Source organism: Patiria miniata, unplaced genomic scaffold (genome assembly GCF_015706575.1).
Source record: "Patiria miniata isolate m_02_andy unplaced genomic scaffold, ASM1570657v1 HiC_scaffold_25, whole genome shotgun sequence".
In the NCBI taxonomy this organism is placed as follows: Eukaryota; Metazoa; Echinodermata; class Asteroidea; order Valvatida; family Asterinidae; genus Patiria; species Patiria miniata.
The window spans coordinates 4,208,827-4,229,676 of record NW_024037064.1 but is presented as its reverse complement, the minus strand read 5'-3'; positions in this window follow the sequence as shown (position 1 = coordinate 4,229,676).

Below are 20,850 nucleotides of genomic sequence, written 5' to 3'. Positions count from 1 at the left end.
TGATGATGATTGCTAGTCAATGTCATGCTGGATGACATCACACCTTATGATACATCATGACTGAGGATCGGGAAGCCACTGCCAGCTGGCCATCAGACGTGAATGTGATTCCATATGGGTTATACAGACCCTGATGAGGCAGGCAATCAAGAAACCTGCCATCTAGGTCATAGTGGTGAATATGACCAACGAAATCGTAATATATCTCTTGGCTTATTGCAAGGTAGATGCCTGAGCTGTCACAACATAAACCACGGAACTCCACTGGCCCACCATCGATGGTTGGTTTGAAGGTGGTGAGTGGCGTACCTTTGCAATCTACTATATCCACATTCCCTGTGTCATATCCACTGACCACAACTCTATCAGTGTCGTCATCAACAGCCAGGAAGTAAGGAGGAGTCTGCACTGGTATGGTGTGTAGGATCTCACCATCAGTGGGTCTGTGTTCAGTCCACACCATTCTCTTGATGTCACCCACTAAGATTGTACCTCCCTTCTTGACTGTTAGACTCTCTAGATTCACTTGTGTCTTCTTAACCTCCCTCGGTGCTACCGTTGGGAATTTGAAGACAAGGGTGTTCTTCTTCATGTTGAACACCTTGACATACTTGCTTCCCTCTTCCAACACAAGCAGGCGTTGCTCAGGATTGTGGATGGCTGCAACTGCCCGTGGATCTGTGGGTAAAGAAGAACTTAAATGTAACATATACGCAGTACATAAATACACTGTCGCTACTCTCAGTCCGAAAGCACTGTCGCTATTCTTAGTCCGCATGAAATATAAATACGTAATGAATGCATAGTCTGCATTAAAGCCTGGTCATGTACATGTGTAGAATTATTACGTTCATACCACCATACATGTATAAATGTGAAAACTGCATCGTTTTGAAGACACAGTCATTACAAACAGTTTGTACATGGCGAGTCGCAACATGAACAGCAGTATTAAACTTTACTAAGTCAGTTATTGATTACGTGAAGTGCGTGTGGAACAGTTTTTGTTGTAGCAATTGCGTTTATCCCTGGCATGTGTGTAAACACCGTGTGTGTCAGTGCAAATCTACCATTGCCTGATCGCGCGCGTGCGTTGTTACAGTCCTTCATTTAAAGAAAATCCAGGAGAGCTATAAATCGCTCTCCTCAAATCTTTTAGGAGAGCAAATCGCTCTCCTTAAAATCCACGGATGGGTTAACATTGTTTTTGTTGTATTGTGGCGTCCGTGCCAGTCGGCCGCCAGAGGGCACCAGCGCGGTTCCACGGTGGAGCTGCGCAGTGGAGCCCCTGGTGGCCGGCCGGGGAGGCCCGTTCTTCTGGGCGGCGCATGCGCAGTAGTACTGTTGTTGCCTCGTTGCTGAAGTGTTTTGCGGTGTACGTTTTTGTGAGAAATAAACAGCCTGAAGCAGCAGAAACGAGTAAACCTGTGTTGGGAGTCCTTTTTGAGTGCGTGTGAGGAACCCCAGAAGTGTTCTACGCTACATTGGTGGCAGCGGCGGCACGCAGAAGGCGGAAAAACAGGTGAATTTTTCAGATATTTTCTGCAATGAATTCAGGAGATCACGGAAGTCTGGCACCCGATTTGTGCTGTCCGATGCAGCGGGGGCGGGGCTTCGTCGGGACATGCCCCAGTTTGTTGGTAATAAAGCCGCATATGCCGGGTCCCGCGAGGGGCCGCCCTGTGCTGTAGACGCTAGCGCAGCAGACGTTTCGTTCCATTCGGAACGATCCCGAGCTGTGCTGGTTGATGCAGCGGGGGCGGGGTTTCGTCCTGGGGCAACCCGCAATCCCTACGCTCATGAAAATAGTACTGAAGCACCACTCGGTGCTTACATGGATACGACTGGTGTGGCCTCCCATTCGGGGCGCCCCCAGGCTGGATTTGCCAATATAGCGGGGGCGGGAAACCGTCCGAGCACGCATCAGGCGGCACAACCCGATGTGGATCTCCCCCAGCAGTACTTTCGTCCCCACTATCGCAGTGCGGCGAGTCCTGACCTCCACTCGGAGCAGGCCCGCACTGCACGACTCTGTGGGACGGAGCCGGTGGACTTGCTCCGCACGGGAATCTGTGGGGCAGAGCCGACAGAGTTGCTCTGCACACGAGTCAATGGACGGGAGTCCGTAGAGTTGCTCCGCACACAAGTCAATGGGGCGGAGCCGACAAAGTTGCTCTGCACAGACGTCTATGGCGCGGAGCCGGCAAGGTTGCTCCGCACGGACGTTTATGGCGCGGAGCCGGCAAGGTTGCTCCGCACGGACGTTTATGGCGCGGAGCCGGCAAGGTTGCTCCACACGGGAGTCAATGGGGCAGAGCTGCTCCGCACACAAGTCAATGGTGCGGAACCGACGAGGTTGCTCCGCACAGGAGTTTATGGGGCGGAGCCGACAGAGTTGCTCCGCACACGAGTCAATGGACGGGAGTCCGTAGAGTTGCTCCGCACACAAGTCAATGGGGCGGAGCCGACAGAGTTGCTCCGCACACAAGTCAATGGAGTGGAACCCGTGGAGTTGCTCCGCACACGAGTCAATGGGGCAGAGCCGACAAAGTTGCTCCGCACGGACCTCTATGGCGCAGAGCCGGCAATGTTGCTCCGCACGGGAGTCAATGGGGCAGAGCTGCTCCGCACACAAGTCAATGGTGCGGAGCCGACGAGGTTGCTCTGCACGGGAGTTTATGGGGCGGAGCCGACAGAGTTGCTCCGCACACGAGTCAATGGAGTGGAACCCGTGGAGTTGCTCCGCACACAAGTCAATGGGCGGGAGTCCGTAGAGTTGCTCCGCACACGAGTCAATGGGGCGGAGCCGACAGAGTTGCTCCGCACGGACGTCTATGGCGCGGAGCCAGCAAGGTTGCTCCGCACGGGAGTCAATGGGGCAGAGCTGCTCCGCACAGAAGTCAATGGCGCGGAGCCGGCACGGTTGCTCCGCACACAAGCCAACGGAGCGGAACCGACCCGGCTGCTCGGCCGTACACCACTGCAGTTGGGAGATCCCCTGGGACGTCACCACCTGGTGCTCCCGGGGGGGGGGGGGGGGCCGACCCGGTTTCTGCTGATGTTTGGGTGGCCCCTAAACAGGCAGGGGGGCGCGCTCCCCAAGTGCCAGTCAAGCGGGGGACTACAACGCCTGATCACTTCGGGCCGGGGGGTCGGAGACCACTGATGCTCCCCAACAAGTTTGACGGGATCTCGTCATGGTCGGATTACTTGATCCATTTCGAGAGCGTTGCAGCAGTCAATCAGTGGGGTGAGGCGGAGAAGGCGATGTTCCTTGCATCTCACCTAAAGGGCACGGCTCAAGAGGCATTGGCAGTTATGGTACCGGAAACGCGGAAGGAATATTCCTCCATTTTGGAAAACTTCGAGCAGCGGTTCGGGGTGACAGCACAGATTCCACTACATCGGGCTCAGTTGTCTATGCGTACGAGGGGCCGAGACGAGTCACTCAGTAGCCTAGGACAATCCATCCGACGGTTGGTGTTGAAGAGCTACCCGAAGCTGCCCACACAGGCCCGTTAGGATTTGGCGGTCGAGGCTTTCCGTAATGCCCTGCGAGAGGAACAGCTGCAGCGTCACATCTTCTCCAGGAAAGCAACGACTTTGACCGAAGCAGTTACTCTGGCGACCGAAATGGAAGCATTTCTCGAGTCGCAAGCGCAAAACAGAAAAGGGAAACCGATGGCTAGGGACATGAGGTCGGTAGACCAGCCTCCTCCAACCCCTACCGAGGAACCCAAATCGGCTGCCTGGGCCGTGTACACACCAGGTGCGCGTGCCCAGGTGGAGTGCTATGGGTGCCACGAATTTGGACACATCAGGCGGTACTGCCCTAATCAGAAACGGCTGTCTGCCTCCTTCCAACCACGACCACAGAAAGAGGAAATACCGAAACTTCCTGTTCCGGAGCCGGCTGTTCGGGCCAGGCCGGCCTCGGGTGGGACGTCTCAGGCAAATTACGTGGCGGGGAGGATCGCGGGGAAACCAGTGCGTTGCCTCCTAGACACCGGAGCAACAGTGAGTCTGATCTCGGAGCGAATCTACAACGCCTGGCCCAGTGCCGAGAGACCGAACCTCCTTCCGTCATCTCCAGCTCTGAGGATGGCAGACGGCAGCCCCATGCCGACAAGAGGAGGGGGCAACTTTGACTTACAAGTGGGGGATCTGCGCGCAAACCACACCTTTACTGTGGCCGATATTGAGCCAGACGTGATACTCGCAATTGATTTCTTGTCAAAGTATCACTGTGAATGGCGATGGGGAGACAACGCTGTCATCATTAACGGGAAGGCGGTCCCCTTGGGAGGTGTTACGCACAAACCCATGGTGGCGAGAGTGCAGGTGACGGAGAACATGATAATCCCAGCTTGTCACGAGGCGATCCTAACGGGGGAGATAAAGCCAGCTGGTCACGAGGCGATCCTCACGGGGGAGATAAAGACGGAACCACGGATGGGAGTCGGGATGGTTTACCCCAGCTTGGAGGCTACGGACAATTGCCGGGTCGCGGTCGCTACCGGCCTGGTTGACACAAACAATGGAACCGTGCCGGTTCGGGTTTTTAACCCAACGACCGACCCTGTAACGGTCAACAAAGGCAGCCGCTTGGTTCTCTTCTCACCGATGGAGGGTCTGGATGTGATTGAGCTGGAGGAGGGGCAACAAGGATCTGCCGTCAACCACTTCCCTTTGGGTGACACTGGACAGAGGACGGATGCCCAGAGAGAGGTACCGCCCCATCTGCAAGACCTCCTGGAGCGAGGAGCCGCGAACCTTGACCGTGTTGAACGTTCCCGACTGGCTGAATTGCTGACAGAATTCGCTGGAGCATTCACCGGCCCGGATGGCAAACTTGGTCAGACCGAACTGACCCGACACACAATAAATACAGGGACAGCGACGCCTATACGTCAACTGCCGAGGAGATTGCCGATACATAAACGGCAAGAAGCCGACCGGCAGGTAAAACAGATGCTGCAGATGGCGTGGTCGAGCCCTCCCACAGCCCTTGGTCATCCCCGGTGGTGCTGGTCCGGAAGAAGGATGGGTCTGTCCAGTTCTGCGTCGACTACCGGAAAGTCAATGAGGTGACGATGAAGGACGCCTACCCCATCCCCAGAATTGAGGACAACCTTGACGCTTTGAGCGGGGCGAAGTGGTTCAGCACCCTTGATCTGGCCAGTGGCTACTGGCAAGTCAGCATGGACCAGGGTGACCGGGAGAAGACGGCTTTTGGGATGCAGAACGGCCTGTACCAGTTCACCGTTATGCCCTTTAGCCTTTGCAACGCTCCTGCGACATTTGAGCGTCTGATGGAGCAAGTGTTGATGGGGTTGCAGTGGCAGGTAGCGGTAGTCTACCTGGATTACGTGATCGTGTGGGGGGCAGACTTCGAGGAACACTAAAGGCGGCTGACCACAGTCCTTGAGCGATTCCGAGCCACCGGCCTGAAGCTCAAACCAAAGAAATGCGATCTCTTCAAGACGGAGGTGTCCTTCTTGGGTCACCTCGTGTCGGCCGAGGGAGTAAGGACGGATCCGGAAAAGGTCGCGGCCATCAGGATCTGGCCGCAACCAGCAAACCTGACTCAAGTACGGAGTTTCCTGGGCCTCGCGTCCTACTACAGGCGCTTCATTGCGAACTTCGCCGAGATTGCTCGCCCCCTCCATGCCCTTACCACCAAGAGCCAAAGGGCGTTCTCCTGGTCGAGTGCTTGCCAGTCAGCATTGGAGCACCTCAAGGACGCATTGACCACTGCACCCGTGTTGTGCTACCCGAATACGGAGCGCCGCTACGTCCTGGACACTGATGCCAGCTACTGCACCATTGGAGCAGAGCTGTCGCAGGAGGGGGACGATGGTGAACGAGTGGTCGCCTATGGCAGCCGTACCCTGTCTAAGGCCGAACTCAACTACTGTACCACTCGGAGAGAGTTGCTGGCCGTGGTCCATTTCGTTTACTATTTCAAACACTACCTTCTTGGTAAACAGTTCCTGCTTCGAACGGATCACGGATCGCTGCGATGGCTGTTCAACTTCCGCGAACCCAAGGGGCAGACGGCCAGGTGGATTCAGAGGCTGGGGTGCTACGAGTTCGATGTAGAACATTGGGCGGGTAGAAAGCACACGAACGCCGACGCCGTCTCTAGAATCCCGTGTGGCCAGTGTGGGCGATCAAAAGAAGCAAGTCAAGAATGCTTTACTAAAGAAAGCCCCCTTGCTCAGCGGGATGCTGACTTGCAGCTGAGCCAGTCGCGCGATGCTGGGGAGACGCAACCAGGGGAGGTGCAGGTGGGAGCCATTACGGGGGCTGGGCAGGAAGAAGCCACCACCACGGAAGGGCTCCTGAAAGCCCGGGACCAGGAAGAACTCAAACAGGAACAACGTAGTGACCCAGAGCTGGACAAGATCGTGCGGTGGCTGGAAGATGGGGTCCCCAAACCCAGCTGGCGGGACGTCTCGGCGCTGGGTGAAGGCCCAAAGTACTGGTGGGCTAAGTGGGAGACGCTGCGGCTGTCCCAGGGTGTATTGCAGGTGAAATGGGAGCAGCCCAATGGCGAACCGCCGGTATGGAAGGTTGTGGTACCACGGGTGAAAGTCGACGACGTTTTGCGACTGGCGCATGACAATAGGACTTCAGGACATTTGGGGATTACCCGGACCGTCGCGCGTCTGAGACAGGCTCCGGTGTTCTGGAGGGAGATGCGACGTCAGGCAGAACAGTGGTGTCAAAAGTGCCACAAGTGCGGATCAAAGAAGTCACCTCCTCGACCCCTCAAGGCCCCACTTCAACAGTACCTGGTAGGGGCTCCGATGCAGCGCCTCGCGATCGACCTCACGGGTCGATTTCCGAGGACGAGGACAGGGAATTCTAGCATCATGGTGGTGGCCGACTACTTTACGAAGTGGGTGGAGGCGTTTCCGATCCCGGACCAGACTGCTCAGACTGTCGCCAGAGTCCTCGTCGAACAGGTCATCACCCGGTTTGGAGCTCCCCTCAAGATCCACACGGATCAAGGGAGGGAGTTCGAAGCCGAGCTCTTCCAGGGCACCTGTAAGCTGCTCGGCGTCCAAAAGACCCGCACCACGCCGTTCCACCCCCAGTCCGACGGGATGGTGGAGCGGTTCAACCGCACAGTCAAGACGATGCTGAGCCTGTTTGTTCATGAGAACCAGGACGATTGGGACAAACACCTACCGTACGTGATGATGGCGTACCACTCCTCCCAGCACGACAGCACAAAATTCACGCCCAACATGCTGATGTTCGGCCGAGAAGTGCAACTTCCGTTGGACCTGGTGGTGGGCCAGCCGGAGAAACCAAAGGCAGGCGCAGCAGAGCACGAATATGTGGAGGGGTTGAGGACAAAGATAGAGTGCGCCCACGAGTTTGCCCGTCATCATCTGCGGAAGAGCCAGACATATCAAAAGCGACATTACGATCGTCGAGCAGAAAGTGCCAGCTATAAGCCTGGCCAACCTGTGTGGTTGTATACCCCCTCCAAGAAAGTGGGTCGCACGCCCAAGTTGCAGTGCTGGTGGGACGGGCCCTTCGTGGTGACACAGAAGATCGATGATGTCACGTTCCGCGTGCAAAAATCCCCTGGGGCCAAAGCCAAAGTGGTTCATTCCAATCGGCTTAAGCCGTATCTGGGCGACGCCGAAGTGGACTGGTGGAGGCGCGTAGCGCAGAACCTGCAAAAAGGGGGACCGCCACCAACCCAAGACCAGGAGGTGACGCTACCACCGAGTCCGTCGACTGACACTACCCGGGAGGACCCGCCGGCTGTGGTGGGTGGTTAGTTAGCCGAGGAGGGACCACTACCAGTTAAGACGGGGAAGGGGACACTGCCGGAGGCGATGGCGACTGCCGCCCCAGAAGGACCGGGCAGCGAGGACGCCGGATCCGATGCGGAATTGGCCGAGCCCGAAGGGGGACAGCCCTCTTCACCACCAGCGGTGCTGGCTCCTGGGAGAGTCACCCGGGGTGGCCGGAAGATAATCCGACCAAGCCGTTATTGCCAACAAATAACCAGATGCTCTTCTTTTTCTTCCCCCTGCAGGATGGACCCGGCCCCGATTCATTGCCCGCACTGTGACCAGACGTTAGAGAGGAGGAGGAACTTAAAGAGGCACCTAAACACCGCGTGTTTGGCGCTCCACCCGGAGCGCCCATACCCCTGCCAGAGAGGGTGTGGAGTCCGTTTTTTTAGGGCCGATGTCCGCGCCAGACACCACCGGTTCTGCCAAGGGGACAGCGTGGCCGTGGTGATGGCTGAGGACGATGTGCTGGAGGTGCACGCCAGTGACGACGACATGGGACAGGCCCCGTCCCCACCTCATCTCTCCCGGCAGGGGACCCCAGACCCACCTCCATTCGGATGGTGTGGTCCGGCAGGACGGTCCCCGTCGCCGCCGCCACTAAGAAGACGGGTAAGTCCAGTGTCGTCAGGGGGGCCGTGGGGCCGCGACCACCCGGAGCGGTCCTCCCGGCCTTCCCGCCCTGAACAGGACAGCTCGCCTGGTCAGCGGAGCCGGGACCGGGCCAAGGGACCCTGCCAGCCACCTACCCGGCGGAGTCCCGACCGGCGGTTCCCCTGGAGCCGTGCCCAGGGCAGGCGTCCTCGCTTCAGCAGGGCAGCGGATGCAAGCCCTGGTCGCCCCCAGCCGACACGGGCGGAGGGCGGAACGCAGACGGAACCCCCGATGTCCCCTGAGGTTCCGGTCCAACCGTGGAATGGCCAGCGGGACCTCGCTGCGACTGGAGACGGCCGGCGCCCTCCACCCGGACAACACCACCAGGGAGGCCGCCACGCACATGCTGGAACCCCTGTGCGAGCATGCGTGGGACGAATGGCGGCTCGAAAGGACAGTCCATGGAGCAGATGAGGTTGGCCACCGGCTGATGCGGACGCGGGTGGTCCACACCTATGAAGTGCCTCGGCGTCTCCTGCAGACGTACCAGTGACAGCAGTACGGCCAGCACTTCGTAGATCCCTCCGTGTCCGCTCAACCTTCACTGGGAGGAATGCTGCCCCCTGGAGCGCCTCCGCCCCCGCGCTACCCCGATGGTGTCCCCCGAGAGTTCTGGGAGCAGCTGTTCCGGCAAACGGAGTTCCAGTGCCGGCCGCCACCCACCAACTAAACCTTAGACTTGTTCTTTGATTTCTTGTTCTTTCCTTGCATTTTCTTTTTTTGTTGTTGTTTTGAATGCTGTAGTAATTTTGTTGTGTCATGCGCCTCCGGGCCGGGTCTTCCTGGTTGTCCGGTTGCGGATGCCGGCGCCCTGTTTAGGGACAAACAAGGTCCTCGAAGGGGGCGGTGTGGCGTCCGTGCCGGTCGGCCGCCAGAGGGCACCAGCACGGTTCCACGCTGGAGCCGCGCAGTGGAGCCCCTGGTGGCCGGCCGGGGAGGCCCGTTCTTCCGGGCGGCGCATGCACAGTAGTATTGTTGTTGCCTCGTTGCTGAAGTGTTTTGCGGTGTACGTTTTTGTGAGAAATAAACAGCCTGAAGCAGCAGAAACGAGTAAACCTGTGTTGGGAGTCCTTTTTGAGTGCGTGTGAGGAACCCCAGAAGTGTTCTACGCTACAGTATTTTGAATATCAGGATTTATTCAAGGGGCTGCATTATTATTAGTTTTTGCATAATAACATGCGCTAGTGACGTTACTTCTTTCATTTTAGTTAAAGACAAGGTAAAATTTATTTGCATAATAACATGGGCAAGTGACGTTACTTCTTTCATTTTAGTTAAAGACAAGGTAAAATTTATTTAAAAAAAACAACTAAATGGAGATTAATAAAAGGTTTGACTACTGCTTTTGCTTTCATTTTTTAATACACTTGTCAGTTGGTTCATCACTTGATTATACTTGGAAAATGGAGTTTATATTAAATGGCACATAAAGCAACTGAGTTTGCTTTCAGATTCGTTAAAATTATATAAAAATTTTCAGCCTGAACTGTTTCCATTGCACTACTAAAGCTATACAAAAAGGGCCTCAAAATGACAAAAACTTGGCTTAAGTCTTATCGAAAATATCTGCCGTCGATAATAAGTATGCAATATTAGGGGTGGGTATTAGCCCATACTTCTTCAGCTGCCCCCTCAAAATATGAAGTGACCCATTGGAATCAAGGGAAAAATACTTTAAAAATTATTTGAGACTGTTAACCCCCTGTATATCGCCCTCAAAGTGTCATTTTGAAAATATGGTATGGTACCCTGACTTCTTGTGCACAAAGTGTATGGAACTGTTTTTCTCTCACACTGGTCCAGCATAGAAATAAGTTAGTAAGATAGAGGAAATAAAGAAACTTCCCTTATTTTGTGTTTAGTAAATCTTTTTGTTTCACCTCTTAAGTGTATTTAATGTATGTTATTACAACTTTTAACCATTGCCAATACAAATTCTTACTTTTAAAAAGAAAAAAAAATCTTAGGTCTAAAACACATTCCCATGGAGCTTTGTATGCGGAATGCAGTTACATGTATATGTACCGGTAGGTCTGATTATTTTTGTTTTGCCAGGGAAAAAATGTTTTCAGCACACACCAAAACAATAATTAAAAACACAGAAGTTGAAAAACATGTTCCTGAAATGTAAATGGACTGTTAAAAATTGCAAAAAGAGGAGGATTGCACTTTTCATTGCTTGTGATTGTTGAAATTTTCCTGTTGTCCAACTTTTTATATGACTTGGCTATTAGTCCAAGTGTTAAAAAAGTTCAATTATGTCAGATAAATTTACATTTATATGCTGAAATGAATGGGAAAAGCAGAGAATATTAAATTTCTTTTCACTCAAAAGTCATTGCGGGCATGATTCATACTGAATGCATAGAGATGTCCATGGCTCTGTTGAAAATCATCTATCGTGGCGTCTGCCTTGGTGGTATACGTATAGCGTCAGTCAGATTTGCCTTGTCTAGGGCCTAGTCCTCCCATGCCTTAATTGTAAACTTAATCAACAATCATGACTTTGGAACTTAATCACCTGGTACCGAATGGTGATATCACAATAAAAAAGGTAACGTGTAGTTTAAGCTTCTACCAACCTGAAGATTAGTAGGCAATAAAAGCTTTTATCAACTCCTGTGGACTTTCTCAAGCCAAGTGATTGTGTACTCAGTTTCTTGCTCTCTGTTGGATTGTTCAGTCTAAGAGCTCGAAACAGGGAGAACATTGAAGGAAAGATTGAAAGAACACAAATCCATCTATTTCAGCAGTTGCAGAAGACACCCTTAATACTGGACACAACATTGGATGGGACAATGCCCACATAATTATCGACTTTGAAACACATTTCTGGCCAAGAAAGGTGAAAGAGTCCATCTGGATCAAACGGATTAACCCCTCACTGAATAGGTACTCTGGTTACTCATTGTCACCTATCTACGCTCCAGTGATCTCGGAACAACAGACAGCAAGAAACTGAGTACACAATTACTTGGCTGGAGAAAGTCCGCAGGAGTGGATGAAAGCTTGCCTACTAATCTTCAAGTTGGTTAGAAGCTTAAACTACATGTTATGATCGCCCAACCCAATGAAAGTTTTCTGTATTATAATTAGAAAAAAAGTGTTTACGTTTCGTTATTATTAATAATAGCTCCGGACAAACAAAGAAAAGGTTCATCAGTAAACAAGTTTCAAATTAGGAAGGCAGTCCTATGCACTGGGAAAGTGAGAAGAAAAACAATCACCCAACTATGGACCGAATAACAACTTTTTCACAATCATGTTGCAAGAAATGGCCGTAAAAAGGAATTTAACTTAATAAGTAATCATTGAACTGCAAAATATATTGCTTTTAATGACTGAAAACCGCCAACAACGTTCACAAAGTATGAGCAGCTGATCTCCTGTGTAGTGCAAATGGTTTTTAATATTTATCGTCGGGTACCATACAATTTGCCTTTCTTAAGTACATTGTAAGTCAGTGAACATGTCAGTTCAACTAGCCATAGAGAGCGCCCTTCGCCCAAAACTTTTTGACGGCATGTACAGGGGGGTTAAACTTTTCCAAATTTTGTTTTAATGTTTGATTGTTGTTTCTAGTATGCCACTACATATTTTGAAGGGGGCAGAACATTAAAAAGTGAAATAATACCCACCCCTAGCCATATACACAATGCTAGTAATGACGAGAAACTGGCTAAAACTGTCTGAAGTTCGCACAACGAGCATTTGTGATGCACTGTGTGTGGTGGGCCGGCAATGAGCCTCGTTTTACGGTATGGGATTTCGGTGAATTAAACACGCATCGTTTCACTTCATATACCTCAAAATAATTCACGAACACAGGAAATACATACACAGACAAGAGAGATCAAGTTCTGTAAATAAGCTTGCATTGAAGATCCTGCAATATGCAGATTGTGCACGTACAGTATACAGCCGCTGTGTACGTACATGCACGATCTGTACAGTATGAACGAGCTCGGTGTTCGTTCATTTTTAGCGGTGCATGTCCAGTGACATATTAACGTGAGTTTGGGCATTATACCAACAAATAATACATGTAGCTTAAGACTTAAAATCCTTGGCGTTTTTATCACTTCTTATTTTTAAACTTCCCGTGTTTGATGAGCCCTCTTTTGGATTTCTCAGGAGCGCTATTTTTTGCGCTCCTTCGAGACAGTCAAGGAGGGCAGTAGGAGCACCTGCGCGATCACGCTCCTTAAAAAAGAAGGACTGTTGTTACTTTTGTAACAACACAGTGGTGGTGAAATGATGTTCGCCATACTGCGGCCAAAGGACTGATGAGTAAACAAATTTGTTTGGTCCTTGGTACGGGGTCTTAGTTTTACTAACTGCATTGAATGACCGATCAAATTAATGAAGCTTACAAAATCCTCTTTACAGTGCCAAGTGTGCATTTATTACTTGAAGTAATGGAGCGTCATGAATTCGGGAACTTTCAGTGCAGTGCGCACACTGCGGTAGCCCGCCGGTCACGGTGTCAATTACGTGCAAATCTCCGTAGCTCATTCTGCTGTTAGTCAAAATGTGCGTGTTGTCACAAGTCAAGTAGGAAAACGTACCAGGTACGGATGTATGGTTGTTCATTTTGTAAAATTTTCCCTCCAGAATGTTTAAGTAATATATCTTCTAGTTTAAACTCGGTGTGCATTAATCGGAAAGTCTTGGAAACAGCCACGAGGCCGTCTTTTTCTTTGCTTTGTGTAGAATCGCTATGGAGTAGAGCGCGTCGTGTTCATGCCACTACAAGTACACGCGCGTGTTTGTCTATGGAAGATGCGACTTAACTGTTTGTAATGTTTAGTTTCGCAAATACGGGTAAAGTAGTACATACTCTCTCTGCTGCTCTCATGGTTCAAACCTCAATATAGATTTAACTGTTTATTTAGTATTTTTGTAGCAATACAGAGTTGTTTTTAGTTATCAAATAATTTAAAACATGATAATAATAACTCAGATCTTGCAAAGTACACTGGTTCCTGCCCCATATCAAAATTATGTAACAAATGCAGGGTGTATTTTTGACAGTTGTAAATGAGTTTTGGCAATTTCTTTTCAAAAAGTAACATATGAACTTAAAACTTTTTTCGGTTCAACCTTTATAGAATTTGATATTTAAAAAAACCTATCATTTACATGTTACAATATAGTTCCAGTTTGATGATGTCATCAGTTACAAATGTGCATACTGTGGCAGCTATCGATTAAAAGTTCAAAGTTTGATTCGTTCGTTTGATTTATTCTTGACTTTGCTGTTCACTGCAATATTTGTCACTGGTTTTCACTGGTGCACATTTCACTTTTCACGTAAAAACTGAAAAATAATAAACACAAAGGGATATAATAAGCACAAGTACCAGTGTATCTTATACACTTGTGTAATTGCCAGAGATAGCACTTACAAGAGTTACATTAAAATGATGAAGTTGCAGTGATAATGAAGAGTTGTGTTTATAGCTCCATGAGTTGTTAAAGTCAATAATACAGAAATACATGAGGACAACTTTACTGCATATGTTGGCAGCTAGCTATAGGGTCACTGCTGAAAGAACAATCCTAATCCCAATCCCAACCTAATTTAATCACAAATTCTAGTTAAGAAACACGAAATGCAAAAGACTTATTCCTTCTAACAATATCGATTAATCATGACACACTTGTATTATTGATATCTAATATATTAATGGAACACCATATTGATACTGACTTTAGTGATAATTGATATCCTTACTACTGACACACATTTCCATATAAGCCTATGCCATTGCAACATTGCACAACCCTACTGCTCAATGCACAGGATGCACTGAGATAAACAATTTAGGATTAACTCTGGTTGAGCAAACTTGACTCACACAGGGCCCCAGCATGGTCTTGGCTGGTCCATGTGCATGTCTCAAGATTCCTTTGTTCTAAACTAAGGCAGTACATGAGGCAAAATCAAAGATAACTTAACTTCTAACTAAAATATGCTAAACTTCTACGTGTACAACTTCTTCAGAGAATTCATCTCAATTGAAACCATCTTCTCTCAATTTTTACATGGACGCACATGGGTTATACCATGGGTTATACCATGTGGGGGTCTACCTGGGCTTTCCCATATGGATGTCATATGAAAACAACCGGGGCAAGCCACATGTGGGCAGAATACGGGCTGGCCCATATGGGTGGCATTAGGGGAAAACCTGGGCAAACCCATGTGGGCAGAATACGGGCCGGCCCATATGGGTGGCATTAGGGGAAAACCTGGGCAAACCCATGTGGGAAGAATGCGGCTGGCCCATATGGGTGTTATATGGGGGAAAACTGGGCAAGCCCAAGTGGGCAGAATACGGCTTGGCCCATATGGGTGTCGTATGGGTAAAAACTGGGCAAATCCCATGTGGGCAGAGTACGGGTTGACCCATATGGGTTTCATAATGGGTACAAACTGGGCAAGCCCATGTGGGCATAATACATGCTGGGCCATATGCATGCCATTAGGGAAAAACCTGGGCAAATTAACCCATGTGGGGGGGAATACTGGCTGGCGCATGTGGGTGTCATAATGGGAAAAACCTGGGCAAGCCCGTGTGGGCAAAATACAAACCGGGGCAAATTAACCCATGTGGGCGGAATACTGGCTGGCGCATGTCATAATGGAAAAAACCTGGGCAAGCCCGTGTGGGCAAAATACGGGCTGGCGATGGCCCATATGGGTGTCATAATACTGGGCAACTCCATGTGGTCAGAATACAGACTGATTCATATGGGGGTACATGGGTAAAAACTGGGGGCATCCACATCATGTGCTGGCCAAGGGGTGTCATTAGGGAAAAAAGCTGGGCAAGCCCATGTTCGCAGAATACTGGCTGGCCTAAAGGGTATCACATGGGAAAACCATGCGCAAATCCAAGTGGGTAGAACACCGCCTGGCCCACTATGGGTGTCATACGGGGAAAAGCGGCAACAATGTGGGTGTCACGTGGGAAAAATCTGGGCAAACTCATGTGGGCAGAATATGGGCCGGCCCATATGGGTGTTACATGGGGAAATCTGATCTAATTAAAGTTTGAACTTCCGGTCGAGCCTGAAGTAAATGGCGAAGGAGGTCATACAAATTATACAGTTCGCAAATGTTGATTTATGAATGTACCCCCCAGTAGCATCGAATTGCAAAGTATGAATACAATTGGTGATATTATTGAAGATCGAGTTATAAGAGAAATAATTGATCATATTTTTAACATCCGGTAGAGCCGGAAGTTAAGGTCAAACGAGGTTGTGTACACTGCCAAGTTGTTGTTCAATGAAATTTCTATGGAATGGGAAAGTATTCACACAGATCAACGGTGTTGGTCAAGAATTATAAGCTGTTTAGAAGAATGTCTTGTTGAAATGAACATTTAGAGTTGGTATGCAAATAGGTCATGAATATTTATAATGTAACTGAGCATGCTCACTTGTGAAACGAAGCTATGGGTGGAGCTTGAAAATTGCGAACTGATTTAGAAAACAGAAATTATTGGGCATATATATTGGAAGTTTGCACATGACGAATGTAAGTAAGGACAGAGAGGGATGATTATGGGGGATGTGATTACGGGGTAAATTATAGTTATAGATATACTTTGGGAGGATTAAGGGGTTAATTAGGGGTAGGGAATTCAGTAGAGTTGGAACATTGAAGGTAGAATCATGGGGATGTATTAGTGGGGCATGTAAGGGGAATACGGGATATAATGGGAATATAATGTGAATTGGACATATGGTAAAAGGGAAAGTGATTAGGTGAGATTCAGGATTAAAATTAGGATTAATATACTTTAGACAACCCACATTTTACCCAGATGTTTTGCCCGTATTTTACCCATTTGGGCCCCACAGCTAACCCATATGGATTATCTGGGCTGGCCCATGTGGGGCGCTCTTCAAAACCAATGATTAGATGCTAAACATACATTATGTGCCCATTTTAAGGGCGTCTTGTATGGGTTTTGGAAATTGGTTTTCATATTCCTCGTTTATATCAAAAATATCTGTACTTTTATTGGATAATGGTTACTTATAAGAAATATAACGATATTTTTAGGGCATTTTTGATTTATCTTGAGGGGACAATTTAATGCTCGAGGGGGCACATTTATGGCCGCAAAAGGGGCACTTGGGAAAATCTTGGGGGGGGGGCAAACGCCCCCCAGCCCCCCGGTGCCCTCATCACAGGGTCATGTGCTGTTTAACGCTGAAGCTCTTCACGTTTGCTGCAACCAAAGTGGACGAGATCTATGTCCTCGGTGGTTGGGTTGTCACTGAGATCAGTGTCATCCACGTGAAGGTCCAGGGGTATGCTGTCTCGTTTCGCTGGGTTAGGCAAGCAACTAAGAGCATCGGCAAGTACATAGACTTTCCTTGTTTGTAGGTGATGGTGAACTTGCAACCCTGGATCTTGATGAGGAGTCTTTGGAGACGCGTTTGGGCACTAGTCAGTGGCTTGTTGCAGATCGTCACCAGTGGTTTGTGGTCAGTGTGGACGTGGAAATCTGTGCCAAACAAATATGGGTGAAACCGGGAGATGCCAAATACAACAACTAAAGTTTCTCGCTCGATGTTGGAATAGCAAGCTTGGGCAGGTGAGAGGCTTTTTGAGGCAAAAGTGACTGGGTTGCCTTCTTGAAGGAGACATGCCCCAAGTACTTTCTGTGATGCATCGGAATGTCGTCAGTTCCTGAGATTCGTCGTCGAGGTGGACTGACCAATATCCTGCCTTACCGTCTAATTTCGAGAAGAATTTTGCTTTAGCGAATACTGAGTTGAGCTCTTCTAAGGTTGGAATCTTGTGTGGACATCTCATAAGGATGTCGTTGAGGTGCTTGGGGTCTAAGCAAACTCTCAAAGATCCATCTTTTTTCACACTCGTGGTGATGGAGCTGCACCAGTCAGTATGGTGCTCGACGTATCGGATTACGCCGTCTCGTTCCATTTTCTCGAGATCTGCTTTTAGTTTTTGCTTGAGGTGGATGCTGTATTTGCGTGGTGCATCTATGCTTGGGGTGGCATGCTCTTTGAGGTAGAGATGGACTTTGGCTTTGAAGTTACCAAGCATGACAAATTGCTTCGGAAACCTGCTTTTGAGGTCATCTACTGTATTGATGGGTACATGCAATTCGGGCCAGTTGTTCTCGGTTGGCAGCTCTGGGCTTGGCTGTGTGTCTGTGCTGGGCGTACGCAATGGTAGTGCAGGCTGGCTTACGGAATGGATGGTCACAATCCGGAGAGCCTTGCACATGTGCAAGCTAGTTATGGCTGGGCCTTGCACATCCATGATGTAGAATTGTTGCTTCGACCACATTGAGTTCTTGTATCAGCACATGATGTGGATGCACCCTAGGCACGTAATAGCAGAACCGTTATATGCCGTGAGTCTTGCCTCAGTTGGTAGTGCGCGTGACTTCCACTTGTTGCCATACATCTGCTTCATGGTACGTAAGGGCAGAGTGTTGGCTCCTGCTCCTGTGTCAACTTTGTGGCGGAGGCGCTTTGGGCCAGGCAAGTCTGGACGCATCACATCCAGAGTTTTGAATGCCTCGTCGGGTGCTGGTGTATGCGTGGTGTTCACGTCTGACAGGGTGATAGAGTAGAACACACCATCCGAAGACGGGTCGGCTGTTCGGTTGTCCCAGGTCACAGACTCGTCTGCTGTGGTACCTTTGGACATGAGGTCCACCTGCCTATTATCGGTACGACTCCCTGCTTTGCCGGCTGGGTTACGCGACTTTGAACGGCCGCATTGGCGTGATTGGCTGTGCGGTCTGCGGGAAGATTTGCCATGGCGTTGCATGAGCTTCAACTTTGGGCATTTGCGTAGCTGGTGCATGAGACCGCAATTGAAACAAGCACGCCTGGTCTGCCGCATTGCGCTGACGTCGGTATTGGGGACACGACGTGTTTTACACGGATTGAAGGCATTTTTTGCTCGCTGCCATGGCTTTGTATTTACTGCCTTCCGCCAGAAGCTCATCTATGTGAACCCATTGGCTTTATCAAGGAGATCTTTTTGGAACGCTTCGTATGGTGTGGAGGCAACTACCAGCTCTAGAACGGGTTCGTGTAGCTCATCAGGCTGAAAATCTAGATGTTTCGCTTTATCGCGGCACCTCGTAACTAACTTGCCCAAGGGTTCCTGCGGCTTCTGTCTGTATCGCATCAATTCTAGCCTGTGAATACGGAAATTAACCTTTATCTGTAACTGGCTCTCAAGTTATTTCCAAAGTTTATTTGGGTCATTTTGTTCTTTGTCACTCAGACCTGATACATTTATCCTTTTCATGCCTTCATTTTCTACAGCAATCTTGATTTTGACTGCTATTTTCCTTTGGTCTGTTACATCATTGTCCAGGAGACAAAGTGACATGCGCTGCTTGAAAAGCTTGAACTCCTCTGATGCGTCTTGAACATCCCAGTGCATTTCCGAGTAGTTCGCCATTGTGACTAGTGGCAAGTCTATGATGCACAGTTCCGGCTGGTTGGCGGAGTGATGTATGTAAACTGCTATACAGGAGTGTGTATCCCTACGCTACGATATAGTACCAATGCCCTGAACGTACAATAATTAACGATAAATCTGAGCTGTTTACCAAATCGGGCCTATGAATTTCTTAAAACCACACTACATAAGAAATGTAAATTCACAACAGGCGTAGATTTCGAAATTACAGTCAGTTCAACAATAGTTCAGTTCACCGTTTCAGTGCTGATTCCCTGCCGAAGATTTGATCTGGCGGGCCGTCCGGTAATGGGAGTCCCATTGTCTGTGTGGCACGGTAGGTTCTCCGGGCTCGCTTGCTCCCGGTGTGGCGCCGATGGGGGCCTCCGGACTCGCTCACGGTGTAGTCGGGGGAAAGTAGAGCAGGATTGATGTTCTCTCGGAGCGCACTCACTGTATTGTTGGTGCGAAATTGCCTCTTGGAAGTGCCAAGCAATGAGCGGAGGCTGTACACACAGTCACGTTGCCGTGGTGGCTGTACTGCTACACGTAGGTGGCCGTTTGTAATGCTGTGTGGATGTCGGCTGCAGACACCCTCGTGACAGTCCGTGCCGTGTCGAACTTCAGGCTCGAAATATATCGTTGGCTGTGAACATGTACCTCATTATTAAGCACGCTGCGCACTGACTGTGTCCCTTGCTGATGTTCCAACTCTCTGGCTCAGTCCATTATTTTAAGAGATAAATCAAAGTCTGGACTAAAACATATAAAAAGAGGGGGCAAAAATGAAAAAGGGGGTTGACCATTTTCCATGGTCTCTACACTCACCCCTGCAAAAAAAACTCATCAATTACTAGGCGGTTTCTCCTCAACAACGTAACTTGGTGGGACTCGGGGCCAATGGAGTAGCTAGTTCCACTTCCTTTTAACTCCGGATCTCATGTCCAAGACCATCAGTGAAGTGGACTGGAACTTGATGACAAGCACAGTAACATCTTCATCTACAGGCTACGTATCTCGTCTACAGCTTGTGGTGGGTTGACCTCACATTGATGCTACTGGACGAGGATCTCTTCCCTTGTGTACACTGCGCAGTGGTTTCTTCTTGGACATCGTTACTGGCTGTTGGCGCATCGGAGGATTACACTCTAGGAACCCCACCTGGCTGAGGTGGCGGGTGGGTCCACATCCAGCTGGGCGGCATCATTGGTGGGAATTGCATGTACCCCGGTTGGGCCACAGTGTTGTGCATTGCATACATCGGCATTCCCCAGGGAGGTGCAGCAAAACTTTGGACAGCTGTGACTCGAGGATCCATCTGTTGATATGAAGGTTCTCTGAGTCTGGCATACTCGAACAGTCGCAATGGAAGACGCTGCTGTATGGTGCTGCTCAGCTTGTTCAGGGTCATGAGGGGGACTGGTACATCCGAAACTGTCATCTGGGAACCATGTTCTGCCAAATTGCTAGCATGGTCTTTACCGAAATCATCAGCTTCTTCGTCGATCTCCAGCTGTTCAGCACAGGGAACGTCAACTGCTATTGGGACATTGTCCTGGTCCGTGGTTACCCCTACGTCTCCTGGCTTGAGCCGTGGTGGTGAATCACAAGAAGAACCAGCTGCTGATGGTGCGTTCAGTGTGAATGGAATATCACCTGGGTTTAACATCGTCTCGCTGACCTGGTTACATGGTCTGTCATTTCTCGTGTCGGAGGGGATGCAGATCACCACAGGATCTTCATCGTCAGAGCTGTCACCACTCGCTGAAGACTGAAGTGTTGTTGCAGGTTGTCTGTGGGTCGGTCTCTGCATACTCCTCTGTGGTTGGGGCTGACTTGGCTTTTGGTCAACATCAGCTCGCATGCTATCACATGGAAGAAGGAGATTTCGGTGCAAAACTCGAT